This window comes from Aegilops tauschii, chromosome 5 (assembly GCF_002575655.3).
Source record: "Aegilops tauschii subsp. strangulata cultivar AL8/78 chromosome 5, Aet v6.0, whole genome shotgun sequence".
NCBI lineage: Eukaryota > Viridiplantae > Streptophyta > Magnoliopsida > Poales > Poaceae > Aegilops > Aegilops tauschii.
In genome coordinates this window covers 335333459-335350583 of record NC_053039.3, presented here as the reverse complement: position 1 = coordinate 335350583, position 17125 = coordinate 335333459, and positions in this window count along the sequence as shown.

Sequence of the window (17125 nt, the reverse complement as noted above, 5' to 3'; positions counted from 1 at the left end):
TCATGTGCTCCTTCTCTTCCACCATGAGTTTTTTCCATACCTTTGCCTCTTTGAGCTTGATCATCCTCTCCTCCAAGTCGGCCTTGCGCTTTGCTTCTTCACGCTTTGCTTCAACTTGTGCAAGCTTGACCTCTTTCTTCTTCTCGGTGATAAGAAGCTTCGTCTCCAATGTCTTCGTTGTCAATTCCTCTCTTGCCTTCATCATGTGCTCCATCTTCTCCCTTAGGCTTGACACCTCTCCTTCCATCTTCACCCTTAGCTTGCCCTTCTTGGTTCCCTCGGGCTTGCCCAAGTTCCTCTCCTCCTCATCTTCACTATCATCCATCCTAAGCATTGCCGACTTCTTGGGTGCGGTCTCTTGATCCCTCAACTTCCACTTGTCAAAGGTTTGAAGAATTGCCCAAGCAGGCTTAAATGGGAATGGCTTGCCCTTGGAAGCGGCCATCTCCTTGTACCTCATGCCGGCAGTTGTCTCCTATCAACCACACATAATCACATAAGAACCCACCAATAGCATAGTACACACACATAATCAAAATAGTGAAGAGATATGTACTCACATAGTCACTCTCCACGGTTCCACTAGGTGGTGCATCCCTCACTTGGTCCATGGCCGCACTCCAACGAGCACAAGCGGGCTTCATCAACTCCCACCGGCCTTGAAGCGACCGGTAAGTGCGAGAGATGAACCCACTATTCTTCGGCTTGATCCTGCAATAGTTGTCCTCGATCCTTTGCCAATACCGTTTACCGGTTTGATCGGTGCCGGTGCTTGCATCCATCCCCACAGCTGCCCAAGCACGAACCAAGAGGATATCTTCCGCCTCGGTGTAGTTTGTCGACCACGCGTGTGGGCGGGAAGCGGCGGTGAATGCCTCCTCCCCTATCTCGCCCACCTCCTCCTCGTCATCCCCTTCATCCTCCTCATCTTCCTCCAAGTCGTCACCAACCCTAAAGGGTTCTAGAGGCGGAGCCCCGAGGTCCACCTCCGCGTCTTGGAGGAGGTCCATGAACGAGGATGGGGTTGCCATTTCCTCGAACACCTCGTGCGCGGCGGGAGGAGGTTCGGCGACGGCGGCGGGCTTCTTCTGCGGCTTCTTCACGGCCGGGGACGAGCCGGCGACCTTGGAGGAAGCCCCTCGCGGCCCACGGGAGGCCGCCTTCGGCCAGCTCTTCTTGGGGGCGGGCGCGGCGGCGGGGATGGGGGCCGGGGCAGGAGCCGGGGAGGCGGGAGGAGGCGGTGCGAGGCCCGCCCGCCGCCGCTTGGCCCCGGCGTGGGTCGCCGCCACCACGTCGGCCACGGTCGGGTGCCGGGCGGGTGCGGGGGCGGCGGCGGGGCCCGAGTCGGGCGGGGCGGGCGCGGCGGCGGGCAGGGCAGGTGCGGTGGCGGCGGAGGCGTCCATGGCCGGCGCGGGTCGAGGCGGCGGGAGGAGCCGGGGAGGCGGGGATGAAATTTCCCTCCCGCGCGAGAGGAAAGAGGAGTGCGGGTTGGGGGAGTTTTTCCTCCCAACCCTCACTTCTACAGGTTGGGAAACAGTTTGAGGGTTGGACCTCTAATTTTTTTTACGGGTTTGAGGGTTTAGAGGTTCTAGTCTACGGCTTTTTTTCGGTGAAAACTATAAAAAAAAAGCAGTTATTTTTAGGGGTTTGAGGGCTCTACTATACTTGCTCTAATGGCTTGGGTCGCTGACAAGCGGGTTCTGGTCGGCTGTGCTTCTGTGGCGTTACTGCGAGTTCCATCATGTTCTCGGGAAATAGTTCTAAAAGAAAAACCATGTCCTTGAAAAAAAAATGAATTTCATCATCCTTCCCATCACAGACCCTTAGAGTGTTAGATAGAATCAGATCAATGGAAATTCCGCACATACCATGGTGCACAAGGTTGCCATCATCTTTGTGATGAGAAAGTAATATCGATTCAGATAGCCAGAAAGTCGTTCACCTTTTCGATAAGTGTCAACAACGTTCATCTCAGGTGAGACAGAACCCAAAGAAGAAGATGACGATTGGTTGATCACACATAGACGTTCGCCCGAGTTGATGTGATAATCAGATCGGCGTAGTTGTCACCAAAGCACCGTCGCCCCGGAAAGACATAGCCAACTCCCCATGTTTCCACATACGGAAAGGCAGACTTACCAGCCCAATTTTGTCATTAACCGACAAAGAAGAGGAAGAAGTCGGGGGAGACCTTACTGAGCATCGCCGCCGCCATAGCCGAAAGGGACGAAGCGACGAACAACGAATACCTAATGTCCACCTGATCTCATCGCTATATCCAATAGTGCATGTGTCGCCGAGGCAGGAGAACAAGTCGAAGGAACCACTATTGAACACCTCACGCACCACCACTGGAAGGGTGAGGTGATGGGCGAACAGAGACATAGTGCCATGCCCCAAGATGACTTAACTATAATTCTAGTTGTAGGCTGGTGCCTCTCTGCATACCCCACCGATAGAGCCAATGAAGTAAGAGGACATCGTGATCTACTCCTCGATGAGGAGTAATGACCTACACGTGCACGGGGTTTAGTTGTAGTTTTTTCAAAGTAAGAGTATTGATCCCACTGCGAGCACAGGAAATGGTCTTATCTCTCGCGGGGGTTTATAGTATAGTATTTGCAAGTTAGTTGTGATCCAAAGCAAATTTGAAACGGAAGTTTGAAATATTGCAAGGTTGTTGTGAACATGGTAATAAAATGCAAGAGTAAAACAAAAGGTCTCAAAACGTGAAACGGTGGTTGTTGGAATCAACTAAAGCATTCTAAGGGAGTTCGAATTCCTCACTAGTATGTATCTAACATAGCCTATGCCTACACATAATTTAAATTACGGGTTCCTGAGCCACTTTATATGTTTTCCATAAGTGGGCGGAGCCAAGTACACAAATACGTTCATACATGCCGCAGCCTCGTATCCCATACGCAACCACTGTTCATCCCCACTTCGGTTACCGAATGGTGATTAAGGGTTTCCATGTGGACGCAACTAAGGTGGCCTCCATTTTTTCCCTATTGTAATGATCAGGGAAGGGGTAGATATGTATTGTCACTACAAACCTCCGCAAACCAACCATCACACCAGTGGTAATAACCTTTCGTCCAAAGAGGCATATGTAGACTTCACGACTTCAGTCGACATTGAGAAGATCATTAAGATAAACTATAAAGAGGGTATTAAATCCTATCACTGTTCAATTCCTAAACATACTGGGTTTCCTACATATCCCCGAGAACTAGGGAGATTACTCGCACATTGAGATCATAAGCATCATGAAATGGATAGTGGTAAACATGGATGAAGTACCAAAGTAATACATAAATGGATCCACGAGGACTAATGTGAAAAAGATGGAGATGGGATGGTGATGGTGTATATGGATGATGATGATGCCCTATCGATGGGATGATACCGCGCCGGAGCCCCTCTATCAATTCCTCCCGCGGAATCCTTCCGGACTCTAGGGTTCTTTGTTCTGGAGTAGTTTTGATTGTTGTAGGTATCTGATCCACCATCCAATCACATAAGGGTAAAATAGTGAGTCAGACGGTGGCGGCGGCGGGTGGTACAAGCGCACGGCCATGTCATGCTCCGTCGATCGCCCTCGTCTTCTCTGTTGCACCTCTTTCCCCTCCCCCTTTTTATGGTAAGCATTATTATCCCAAATAGCGTGATTTTTAGCACTTATTGAAGGAAATATGCCCAAGAGGCAATAATAAAGTTGTTATTTTATATTATATTTCCTTATTCATGATAAAGGTTTATTACTCATGCTAGAATTGTATTGATCGGAAACTTAAATACATGTGTGAATACATAAACAAATATGTGTCCCTGGTAAGCCTCTACTAGACTAGCTCGTTGATCAAAGATGGTTAAGGTTTCCTAACCATGGACATGTGTTGTCATTTCATAACGGGGTCACATCATAGGAGAATGATGTGATGGACAAGACCCATCCGTTAGCTTAGCATAATGATCGTTCAGTTAATGGCTATTGCTTTCTTCATGTCAAATACATATTCTTTCGACTATGAGATTATGCAACTCCCAGATACTAGAGGAATACCTTGTGTGCTATCAAACATCACAACGTAACTGGGTGATGATGAAGATGCTCTACAGGTATCTCCGAAGGTGTTTGTTGAGTTGGCATAGATCAAGATTAGGATTTGCCACTCCAAGTATCGGAGAGGTATCTCTGGGCCCGCTCGGTAATACACATCATAAGCTTGCAAGCAAATGACTAAGGAGTTAGTCACGAGGTGATGTATTACGAAAAGAGTAAAGAGACTTGCCGGTAACGAGATTGAACTAGGTATGAAGATACCAACGATCAAATCTCGGGCAAGTAACATACCAATGGACAAAGGGAATTACATATGTTGTCATAACGGTTCCACCAATAAAGATCTTCGTAGAATATGTAGGAGCCAATATGGGCACCAGGTTCCGCTATTGGTTATTACCGGAGAGGTGTCTCGGTCATGTCTACATAGTTCTCGAACCCGTAGGGTCCGCACGCTTAACGTTCGTTGACGATATAGTGTTATATGAGTTATATGGTTTGGTGACCGAATGTTGTTCGAAGTCCTGGATGAGATTACGAACATGACGAGAAGTCTCAAAATGGTCGAGAGGTAAAGATTGATATATAGGATGATGGTATTTGGACACCGGAAGTGTTTCGGGACGTACCGGGAAGGAATCGGGTCACCGGAAGGGGTTCCGGGCACCCCCCCCCCCGGCAAGTTATGGGCCTTATGGGCCAAAGGAGGGGACAGACCAACCCACAAGGGGGTTGGTGCGCCCCCTCCCTTGTTTGGCCAACCCTAGAGAATGAAAAAGGGGAGGGCTAGCCCCTCCTGCCTTTTCCCTCTCATGGGAGAAAGGAAAAGGGGGGCGCCACCCTCCCCTGCCTTCCCCGCACTCCAAATAAGAAAAGAGGGGGGCGCGGCATGGGAGGGACCCCAAGTAGGATTCCTCCTACTTGGGCGCCTCTTTTGGCTGCTCCTCCCTCCCTCCCACCTATATATATGTGGGAAGGGGGTGCCTAGCACACAAGAGACAATTGCCTAGCCGTGTGCGGCGCCCCCCTCCACCATTTACGCCTCCGGTCATATTTTCATAGTGCTTAGGCGAAGCCCTGCGGAGATCACTTCACCGTCACCGTGTCGTCGTGCTGACAGAACTCATCTGCTACCTCGACGTCTTGCTGGATCAAGAAGGCGAGGGACGTCACTGAGCTAAACGTGTGCAGAACTTGGAGGTGTCGTACGTTCGGTACTTGATCGGTCAGAGCTAGAAGAAGTTCGACTACATCAACCGCGTTGTCAAACGCTTCCGCTTACGGTCTACGAGGGTACGTACACACTCTCCCCCTCGTTGCTATGCATCTCCATCGATAGATCATTGCGTGTGCGCATATTTTTTTTGTTTTTCATGCAACGATTCCCAACAGTGGCATCAGAGCCGGGTCTATGCGTAGATGATATGCACGAGTAGAACACAAAGGAGTTGTGGGTGGTGATGGCCATACTGCTTACCACCAACGTCTTATTTTGATTCGGCGGTATTGTGGGATGAAGCGGCCCGGACCAACCTTACATGTCCACGCACATGAGACCGGTTCCACCGACAGACATGCAACTAGTTTTGCATAAAGGTGGCTAGCAGGTATCTGTTTCTCCTACTTTAGTTGAATCAAAATTGACTACGGCTAGTCCTTGAAGAAGGTTAAAATAGCAAACTTGATAATCACCATTGTGGTTTTGCATAGGTAAGAACGGTTCTTGCTAGAAGGCCGTAGCAGCCACGTAAAACTTGCAACAACAAAGTAGAGGATGTCTAACTTGTTTTTGTAGGGCATGTTGTGATGTGACATGGTCAAGAAATGATGTGATATACGTTATTGTATGAGATGATCATATTTTGTAAAAGTTATCGGCAACCGGAAGGAGTCTTATGGTTGTCTCTTTATTGTATGAAATGCAAACGCCATGTAATTGCTTTACTTTATCGCTATGCGTTAGCGATAGTTGTAGAAGCAATAGTTGGCGAGACGACCATGACACAACGATGGAGATCAAGGTGTTTAGCCGGAGACGATGGAGATCATGACGATGCTTTGGAGATGGAGGTCAAAAGCAAACGATGATGATGGCCATATCATGTCACATATTTTGATTGCATGTGATGTTTATCCTTTATGCATCTTATTTTGCTTAGAACGGCGGTATCATTATAAGATGATCCCTTCACTTAATTTCAAGATAAAAGTGTTCTCCCTGAGTATGCACCATTGCTACAGTTCGTCGTTTTGAGACACCACGTGATGATCGGGTGTGATAGACTTACGTTCACATACAACGGGTGTAAGACAGTTTTACACATGCAGAATACTTGGGTTAAGCTTGACGAGCCTAGCATGTGCAGACATGGTCTCGGAACATTGGAGACCGAAAGGTCGAACATGAGTCATATAGTATATATGATCAACATATATAGAGATGTTCACCATTGATGACTACCCCATCTCACGTGATGATTCGAGATGGGTTAGTTGATTTGGTTCATGTATCACTTAGATAACTTGAGGGATCTTATTTATGTGGGAGTTCTTAAGTAATTTGATTAATTGAACTTAAATTTATCATGAACTTAGTCTTAATAGTTTTGCATATCTATGTTGTAGATCAATAGCTCACAATATAGCTCCCCTATTTTTGATACGTTCCTAGAGAAAAATAAGTTGAAAGATGATAGTAGCAATGATGCGGACTGGGTCTGTGATCTGAGGATTATCCTCATTGCTGCAAAGAAGAATTATGTCCTTGATGCATCGCTAGGTGACAGACCTATTGTAGGAGCAGATGCAAACGTTATGAACGTTTGCCTAATAGTTTAGTGCGCCATGCTTTACGGCTTAGAACCGGGACTTCAAAAACGTTTTGAACACCACAGAGCATATGAGATGTTCCAAGAGCTGAAATTGGTATTTCAGACTCATGCCTGTGTCGAGAGGTATGAGACCTTTGACAAGTACTTTGCCTACAAGATGGAGGAGAATAGCTCAGCCAGTGAGCATGTACTATGAATGTCTGGGTACTACAATCGCTTGAATCAAGTGGGAGTTAATCTTCCAGATAAGATAGTGTTGACAGAGTTCTCTAGTCACTATCACCAAGCTACTAGAACATTGAGATGAACTATAATATGCAAGGGATGACGAAAATGATTCCCGAGCTCTTCGAGATGCTGAAATCAACGAAGGTAGAAATCAAGAAAGAGCATCAAGTGTTGATGGTTAACAAGACCAGTAGTTTCAAGAAAAAGGGCGAGGGAAAGAAAGGGAACTTCAAGAAGAATGGCAAGCAAGTTGCCACTCATGTGAAGAAGCCCAAAGCTGGACCCAAGCCTAAAACTGGGTGCTTCTACTGCAAAGGGAATGGTCACTGGAAGCGGAACTGCCCCCAAATACTTGGCGGATAAGAAGGATGGCAAAGTGAACAAAGGTATATTTGATATACATGTTATTGATGTGTAATTTACTAGTGTTCATAGTAACCCCTAAGTATTTGATATAGGTTCAGTTGCTAAGATTAGTAACTCGAAATGGGAGTTGCAGAATGAACACAGACTAGTTAAGGACGAGGTGACGATGTGTGTTGGAGGTAATTCCAAGGTTGATACGATCACCATAGCACACTCCCTCTACCTTCGGGATTAGTGTTGAACCTAAATAAATGTTATTTGATATTTGCGTTGAGCATGAATATGATTAGATCATGTTTATTGCAATACGGTTATTCATTTAAATCAGAGAATAATTGTTGTTCTGTTTACATGAATATAAAACCTTCTATGGTCATACACCCGATGTAAATGGTTTATTGAATCTCGATCATAGTGGTACACATATTCATAATATTGATGCCAAAAGATGCAAAGTTAATAATGATAGTGCAACATACTTGTGGCACTGCCATTTAGGTCATATTGATGTAAAGCGCATGAAGAAACTCCATGTAGATGGGATTTTGGAATCACTTGATTATGAATCATTTGATTCTTGCGAACCATGCCTCATGGGCAAGATGACTAAAACTCCGTTCTCCGGAACAATGGAGCGAGCTAATGACTTATTGGAAATAGTACATACCGATGTATGTGGTCCGATGAGTGTTGAAGCACACGGCGGGTATTGTTATTTTCCGACCTTCACACATGATTTCAGTACGTATGGGTATATCTACTTGATGAAACACAAGTCTGAAACATTTGAAAAGTTCAAAGAATTTCAGAGTGAAGTGGAGAATCATCGTAACAAGAAAATAAAGTATCTACGATCTGATCGTGGAGGCAAATATTTGAGTTACGAGTTTGGCCTTCATTTAAAACAATGTGGAATTGTTTCACAACTCACGCCACCTGGAACACCACAGCGTAATGGTGTGCCGAACGTCCTAATCGTACTTTATTGGATATGGTGCGATCTATAATGTCTCTTACCGATTTACCACTATCATTTTGGGGTTATGCATTAGAAACAACCGCATTCACGTTAAATAGGGCATCGTCTAAATCCATTGAGACAACACCGTATGAACTGTGGTTTGGCAAGAAACCTAAACTGTTGTTTCTTAACGTTTGGGGTTGCACTTATGTCAAAAGGCTTCAGCCTGATAAGCTCGAACCCAAATCGGAGAAGTGCGTCTTCATAGGATACCCCAAGGAAACAATTGGGTACACCTTCTACCACAGATCTGAAGGCAAGATCTTTGTTGCTAAGAATGGATCTTTCTAGAGAAGGAGTTTCTCTCGGAAGAAGTGAGTGGGAGGAAAGTAGAACTTGATGAGGTAATTATACCTTCTCTTGAACTGGAAAGTAGCACATCAGAGAAATCCGTTCCCGTGATGCCTACACCAACTAGAGATGAAGCTAATGATGATGATCATGAAACTTCACATCAAGTTACTACTGGACCTCGTAGGTCGAATAGAGCACGTTCCGCACCAGAGTGGTATGGTTATCTGATATGTCTCCAACGTATCTATAATTTATGAAGTATTCATGCTATTATATTATCTGTTTTGGATGTTTATGGGCTTTAGTAAACACTTTTATATTATTTTTTGGGACTAACCTATTAATCGGAGGCCCAGCCCAAATTGCTGTTTTCTTGCCTATTTTAGTGTTTCGAAGAAAAGGAATATCAAACGGAGTCCAAACGGAATGAAACCTTCGGGAGAGTTATTTTTGGAACAAAAGCAATCCAGGAGACTTGGAATAGACGTAGGGAAGCTTCGAGGAAGCCACGAGGCAGGGAGGCGCGCCCTACCCCCTGGGCGCGCCCCCACCCTCGTGGGCCCCTCGCGGCTCCCATGACCGACTTCTTTCGCCTATATATGTCCATATACCCTAAAAACATCGGGGAGCACAATAGATCGGGAGTTCCGCCGCCGCAAGCCTCTATAGCCACCAAAAACCAATTGGGACCCTGTTCCGGCACCCTGCCGGAGGGGGGATCCCTCACCGGTGGCCATCTTCATCATCCCGACGCTCTCCATGACGAGGAGGGAGTAGTTCACCCTCGGGGCTGAGGGTATGTACCAGTAGCTATGTGTTTGATCTCTCTCTCTCTCTCTCATGTTCTTGAGGTGGTACGATCTTGATGTATCGCGAGCTTTGCTATTATAGTTGGATCTTATGATGTTTCTCCCCCTCTACTCTCTTGTAATGGATTGAGTTTTCCCTTTGAAGTTATCTTATCGGATTGAGTCTTTAAGGATTTGAGAACACTTTATTATGTCTTGCATGTGCTTATCTGTGGTGACAATGGGATATTCACGTGATCTACTTGATGTATGTTTTGGTGATCAACTTGCGGGTTCCGTAACATTGTGAACTTATGCATAGGGGTTGGCACACGTTTTCGTCTTGACTCTCTGTAGAAACTTTGGGGCACTCTTTGAAGTTCTTTGTGTTGGTTGAATAGATGAATCTGAGATTGTGTGATGCATATCGTATAATCATACCCACGGATACTTGAGGTGACATTAGAGTATCTAGGTGACATTAGGGTTTTGGTTGATTTGTGTCTTAAGGTGTTATTCTAGTACGAACTCTATGATAGATCGAACGGAAAGAATAGCTTAGTGTTATTTTACTACGGACTCTTGAATAGATCGATCAGAAAGGATAACTTTGAGGTGGTTTCATACCCTACAATAATCTCTTCGTTTGTTCTCCGCTATTAGTGACTTTGGAGTGACTCTTTTTTGCATGTTGAGGGATAGTTATATGATCCAATTATGTTATTATTGTTGAGAGAACTTGCACTAGTGAAAGTATGAACCCTAGGCCTTGTTTCAACACATTGCAATACCATTTTCGCTCACTTTTATCCCTTGTTACCTTGCTGTTTTTATATTTTCAGATTACAAAAACCTATATCTACCATCCATATTGCACTTGTATCACCATCTCTTCGCCGAGCTAGTGCACCTATACAATTTACCATTGTATTGGGTGTGTTGGGGACACAAGAGACTCTTTGTTATTTGGTTGCAGGGTTGTTTGAGAGAGACCATCTTCATCCTACACCTCCCACGGATTGATAAACCTTAGGTCATCCACTTACGGGAAATTTGCTACTGTCCTACAAACCTTTGCACTTGGAGGCCCAACAACGTCTACAAGAAGAAGGTTGTGTAGTAGACATCAAGCACTTTTCTGGCGCCGTTGCCGGGAGGTGAGTGCTTGAAGGTATATCCTTAGATCTTGCAATAGAATCTTTAGTATTTTGTTTTATCACTAGTTTAGTCTATAAAATAAAACTACAAAAAATGGAATTAAGGTTGCCTCATATGCTTCATCTTTTTAATGTCTTTCGTGAAAATGATGGGAAGGAAAATTGTGCTCAAGTACTAGAAGAAGAATTACATAGAATGCTTGGCATAAAATATGTGAATGATGAGCATGACTTCAATGTTGTTAGTATGAATTCTTTGAATACCCATGATGCTAATGATATGCAAAGCCACAAGCTTGGGGATGCTATGTTTGATGAAGATGATTTTTTGTCCCCCATGTTTTGATGAGCAAATTATTATGATGAAAGCATGCCTCCTATTTATGATGATTATTGTGATGACACGTATGCTATAAAGATAAAGATAACCATGAAACTTGTCATCATGATTTTAATTTTCAATTGGATTATGCTTCACATGATAGTTATTTTGTTGAGTTTGCTCCCACTATATTGATGAGAATAAATTTGCTTATTTGGAGAGTAGTAAAATTTCTATGCAAGTAGATCATGAAAAGAATGCTTTATGTGATGGTTATATTATTGAATTCATTCATGACGCTACTGAAAATTATTATGAGGGAGGAAAATATGCTTGTAGGGATTGCAATAATATCAAGTTTCCTCTCTATGTGCTTAAAGTTTTAAAGTTATGCTTGTTTTGCCTTCCTATGCTAGTTGATTATTGTTCCCATAAGTTGTTTGCTCACAAAATACCTATGCATAGGAAGTGGGTTAGAATTAAATGTGCTTGCCATGTGTTTCATGATGCTCTCTTTATGTTTCAATTCTTATCTTTTATACAAGCATCATTGAAATCATCATGCCTAGCTAGAAAGGCATTAAAGAAAAGCGCTTGTTGGGAGACAACCCAATATTTACCCCTATTTTTTGTGTGTTCACATGATTAATCTACTGTACTAATCATGTTTTATAGCTTTTGTTTCAATAAAGTGCCAAGTAGAACCTTTGGGAAGACTTGGGTGGAAGTTAATGTGATCTTGCTGTAAAAAACAGAAACTTTGCGCTCACGAGTTTAGCTGTAATTTTTTACAGAAGAGTGCTTTTAAGTTGATTCTTTTTTGCATAAGATTAATAGACAAATTACTCAGGTCCGCCAATTTATTTCAGAATTTTTGGAGTTCCAGAAGTATACGTTTGATACAGATTACTACAGACTGTTCTGTTTTTGACAGATTCTGTTTTCATTATGTTGTTTGCTTATTTTGATGAATCTATGAGTAGTATCCGAGGGTATGAACCATAGAGAAGTTGGAATACAGTATACATTACACCAATATGAATTTAGAATGAGTTCACAACAGTACCTAAGTGGTGGTTTTATTTTCTTATAGTAATGGAGCCCATAAGATTTTCTGTTGAGTTTTGTGTTGTGAAGTTTTCAAGTTTTGGGTAAAGATTCGATGGACTATGAAATAAGGAGTGGAAAGAGCCTAAGCTTGGGGATGCCCAAGGCACACCAAGGTAATATTCAAGGACGACCAAAAGCCTAAGCTTGGGGATGCCCCGGATGGCATCCCCTCTTTCGTCTTCGTTCATCGGTAACTTTACTTGGAGCTATATTTTTATTCACCACATGATATGTGTTTTGCTTGGAGCGTCATTTTATTTTGTTAGTATTTGCTTGTTGTTATTTTGAATAATTTTTTGCATCTGTATTTTCAATAAAAATGTGAAGGATAGCCTTTACCATGCTTATTTTGCAAGTATACATGTTGCTGTTTCAAAACAGAAAGTTTACCGTTGTTGGAAAAATTCCCTAGAGAAGTCAGAATATGATAAATGCTGAATTTTTTTGCATATTGAGCTCTGATAAATTTTCTACAGTGTGGTAGAATTTCATAATGTTTGGAGTTAGGGAAGTATGATGAATCTTGCATTCTTTACAGACTGTACTGTTTTGGCAGATTGCTGTTATGTTTGCATATGTTTGCTTGTTTAATGATTCTATTTGAGGATAGGAGTATTAAATATGCAGAGGCATTTAGTATGCAATGTTGAATAATAATTTTAGTGATTTGTTACAGTAGAAAATGATAAGGTTTTTGCATTGTTTTATACTAACTTAACTCACGAGTTCTTGTTGAGTTTGGTGTGGATGAAGCTTTCGAGATTTAGGAAACCGTGATATGAGAGGAATTAAGGAGACACAAAAGCTCAAGCTTGGGGATGCCCAAGGCACCCCAAGATAATATTTCAAGAAGTCTCAAGCATCTAAGCTTGGGGATGCCCCGGTAGGCATCCCACCTTTCTTCTTGAACAATTATCGGTTAGTATCGGTTGAGCCTAAGTTTTTGCTTCTTCACATGATGAGTGCTATCCTTGAAATGTCGTTTTATTTTGTTTTGCTTGCTGTTTGAATAATATCCCAAGATCTGAAATTCTTAAATGTTAGAGAGTCTTCACATAGTTACATAATTATTCGGCTACTCATTGATCTTCACTTATATCTTTTTGGAGTAGTTTGTCATTTACTCGTGTGCTTCACTTATATCCTATGAGTAAATAGTTGAATGATTTGAATATCATAAATCTGAAATTATATATGTTTCATATGCTTATCCCATGGGGAGTAATGACTTCACATATAAGAAGTAGGGGTGGTAAATTTATTGAAGGTTAGCAAACATTGTATTGGTCACTTGAACAATTCATGAAAGAATATTGAGGGAAGAGAGATTTCACATATAAATATACTATCTTGGAAATCTTTTGTAATTGTGAGCACTCATTAAAATATGACATGGTAAAAGGTTGATGTTGGACAAGGAAGACAACGTAATGGGTTATGTTTTCTTATATCTGAAATAAAGTATATTGTCATGGATCATTCAACATGTTGAGCTTGCTTTTCCCCCTCATGCTAGCCAAATCCTTTGCACCAAGTAGAGATACTACTTGCGCTTCCGAATATCCCTTAAACTAGTTTTGCCATGAGTGTCCACCATACCTACCTATGGATTGAGTAAGATCCTTCAAGTAAGTTGTCATCGGAGCATGCAATAAAAATTGCTCTCTAAATATGTATGATCTATTAGTGCGAAGAAAATAAGCTTTATACGAACTTGTGATAGGGAAGAAATAAAAGCGACAGACTGCATAATAAAGGTCTCTATCACAAGGGGCAATATAAAGGGACGTTCTTTTGCATTAAGATTTTGTGCATCCAACCTTAAAAGCTCATGACAACCTCTGCTTCCCTCTGCAAAGGGCCTATCTTTTACTTTTATGCAAGAGTCTTGGTGATCTTCACCTTTCCTTTTTACATTTCATCCTTTGGCAAGCACACCGTGTTGGAAAGATCCTGATATGTATATCCAATTGGATGTAAGGCATCATGAACTATTATTGTTGACATTACCCTTGAGGTAAAAGGTTGGGAGGCAAATCTATAAGCCCCTATCTTTCTCTGTGTCTGATTAAAACTTTGAACCCATAAATATCACATGAGTGTTAGCAATTGTGAAAGACTAAATGATAGTTGAGTATGTGAAGTTTGCTAAATTAAAGCTCTGACATAGACCCTTCCTGAAAATAAGATGAATTATAATTGTTTGATGACTAATAACACGGTTTGTTAGTTCTCAAGAAAGTTTATGATCTATACTTTAACATGTGAATAGCTTGTTACTTGATCATGAGAAGTCTTATGAGTTGAGCTACTGTTATGATATATAATGATGCTAGAAAAGGTGATTGATGAAATTATCATTGATAAAACTTGTGCACTTGCTAGCATTCACACTTCATAAATTATTTCTTTTATCATTTACCTACTCGAGGACGAGCAGGAATTAAGCTTGGGGATGCTGATACGTCTCCAACGTATCTATAATTTATGAAGTATTCATGCTATTATATTATCAGTTTTGGATGTTTATGGGCTTTACTAAACACTTTTATATTATTTTTTGGGACTAACATATTAACCGGAGGCCCAGCCCAAATTCCTGTCTTCTTGCCTATTTCAGTGTTTCGAAGAAAAGGAATATCAAACGGAGTCCAAACGGAATGAAACCTTCGGGAGAGTTATTTTTGGAACGGAAGCAATCCAGGAGACTTGGAGTAGACGTCAGGGAAGCTTCAAGGAAGCCACGAGGCAGGGAGGCGCACCCTACCTCCCTGAGCGCGCCCCCACCCTCGTGGGCCCCTCGTGGCTCCCTTGACCGACTTCTTTCGCCTATATATGTCCATATACCCTAAAAACATCGGGGAGCACAATAGATCGGGAGTTCCGCCGCCGCAAGCCTCTGTAGCCACCAAAAACAAATCGGGACCCTGTTCCGGCACCCTGCCGGAGGGGGGATCCCTCACCGGTGGCCATCTTCATCATCCCGGCGCTCTCCATGACGAGGAGGGAGTAGTTCACCCTCGGGGCTGAGGGTATGTACCAGTAGCTATGTGTTTGATCTCTCTCTCTCTCTCTCTCTCTCTCTCTCTCTCTCTCGTGTTCTTGAGGTGGTACGATCTTGATGTATTGTGAGCTTTGCTATTATAGTTGGATCTTATGATGTTTCTCCCCCTCTACTCTCTTGTAATGGATTGAGTTTTCCCTTTGAAGTTATCTTATCGGATTGAGTCTTTAAGGATTTGAGAACACTTTATGTATGTCTTGCATGTGCTTATCTGTGGTGACAATGGGATATTCACGTGATCTACTTGATGTATGTTTTGGTGATTGTTAGATGATTCTACGTATCCCCAACCGGATCGACCAGGTGTTGTAATTGATCCTGTATAGTTGGTTACCATATAAGGTTAAAACCGACTTGATGAACTTGCGATACAAGTTTTGTAACCCTGTATATATACCAATCAATGAGATCAATCGAGGCGTGCACTTTAGCAGCCCGATCATATTACATTACATGGTATCAGACACCAGCCGTATCCTCCCTCCTTTTGAAATCCTAATACACACAAGCCTCTCCAATCGAATCCCAACCTAGCCTTCTACCTGCACCATGACAGCCGACGATCTCAAGAAGCTCGAGGCCGAGTTGAAGGAACGTGAGTCTCTCCTGCAGACTCGCCAGGAAGAACTTGATCGTCGCGTCGCCGAGATGGGCAAAGCTCCCGCAACCTCCCCAGCAGCCTCCACGCCCAGCCCTTCCACCTATGCCACCTCCATCAAACTTCATGTACCCATCACCCTCGACCTGACCGCCTCCAACTACACCAACTGGCGCGAGCTGTTCCTTGTCGCCCTTGGCCGCTATGGCCTTACAGCTCATGTCATCGGCAATGCCGGCACTACTCCCTCTGACACTTCGCCGGCTTCGGATTGGGGCCGCGACAACTACACGGTTCTCTCTTGGATCTATGGCTCTATCTCCATCGACCTCTTCGGCATCGTCATGCGCCCCGGCTCCACCGCGCGCACGATCTGGGACGCCATCGAGAATCTCTTCCGCGACAATAAAAAGCACCGAGCAATCCAGCTGGAAGCGGAGTTCAGGAACACCCCGCAAGGCGATATGACCGTCGGTGACTACTGCACAAAGCTCAAGTCCCTTGCTGATTCTCTCGTGGATGTTGGCCAGACGATCAACGACGAAACACTCGTCCTCACCCTCCTGCGTGGCCTCAACGACAGTTTCGCCCACCTCCGCTCGTTTCTTCCGTTCCAGGTGCCCTTCCCCTCGTTCCTGCAGACCCGCTTGGCGTTGATCCTTGAAGAGAGCCAGAAGAAAACTGATGCCAAGAACGCGACATCCACTGCCCTTTGGGCTAGCGGGAATAGCATCATCCCGAGCGCTGGCGGTGGACGTGCTCCTCTCCCTATCAGCTCCGGGGGCGTCGGCTCTGGAGGGCGCGGAACGGGCTCCACCTTCAACCGCGGCAGTGGTCGTGGACGTGGCGGACGCGGTGGACGTGGCCGCGGCCGCGACAATCCGTGGCAGTTCGACCCATGGACGGGTGCTCCGACGCGGGCATATCTTCAGCAACAACACACACAGGCTCCATGGCAACAGCCCTCCTCTTCCTGGCAGTCACGTCTGTGGCAGGCTCCTGCTCCAGGTCTACTTGGTCCTCGCCCCAACACTGCTCCTCAAGCTTACACTGCGTACGGCCATGCCAACAACAACTCCAACATGCTGCAGTCACCTTCATCAAGCTCGGCGGTCGACCCTACGCTTCTAGCAGCTCTCAACAACATGCAGATTCCCAGCACACATGAGTGGTATATGGGCTCTGGTGCATCCTCCCACATGGCATCAGACATGGTAACTTCGACTCTCTAATACCATCTGCTTCTCAATTTGTCACTGTTGGTAACGGTGCTACTC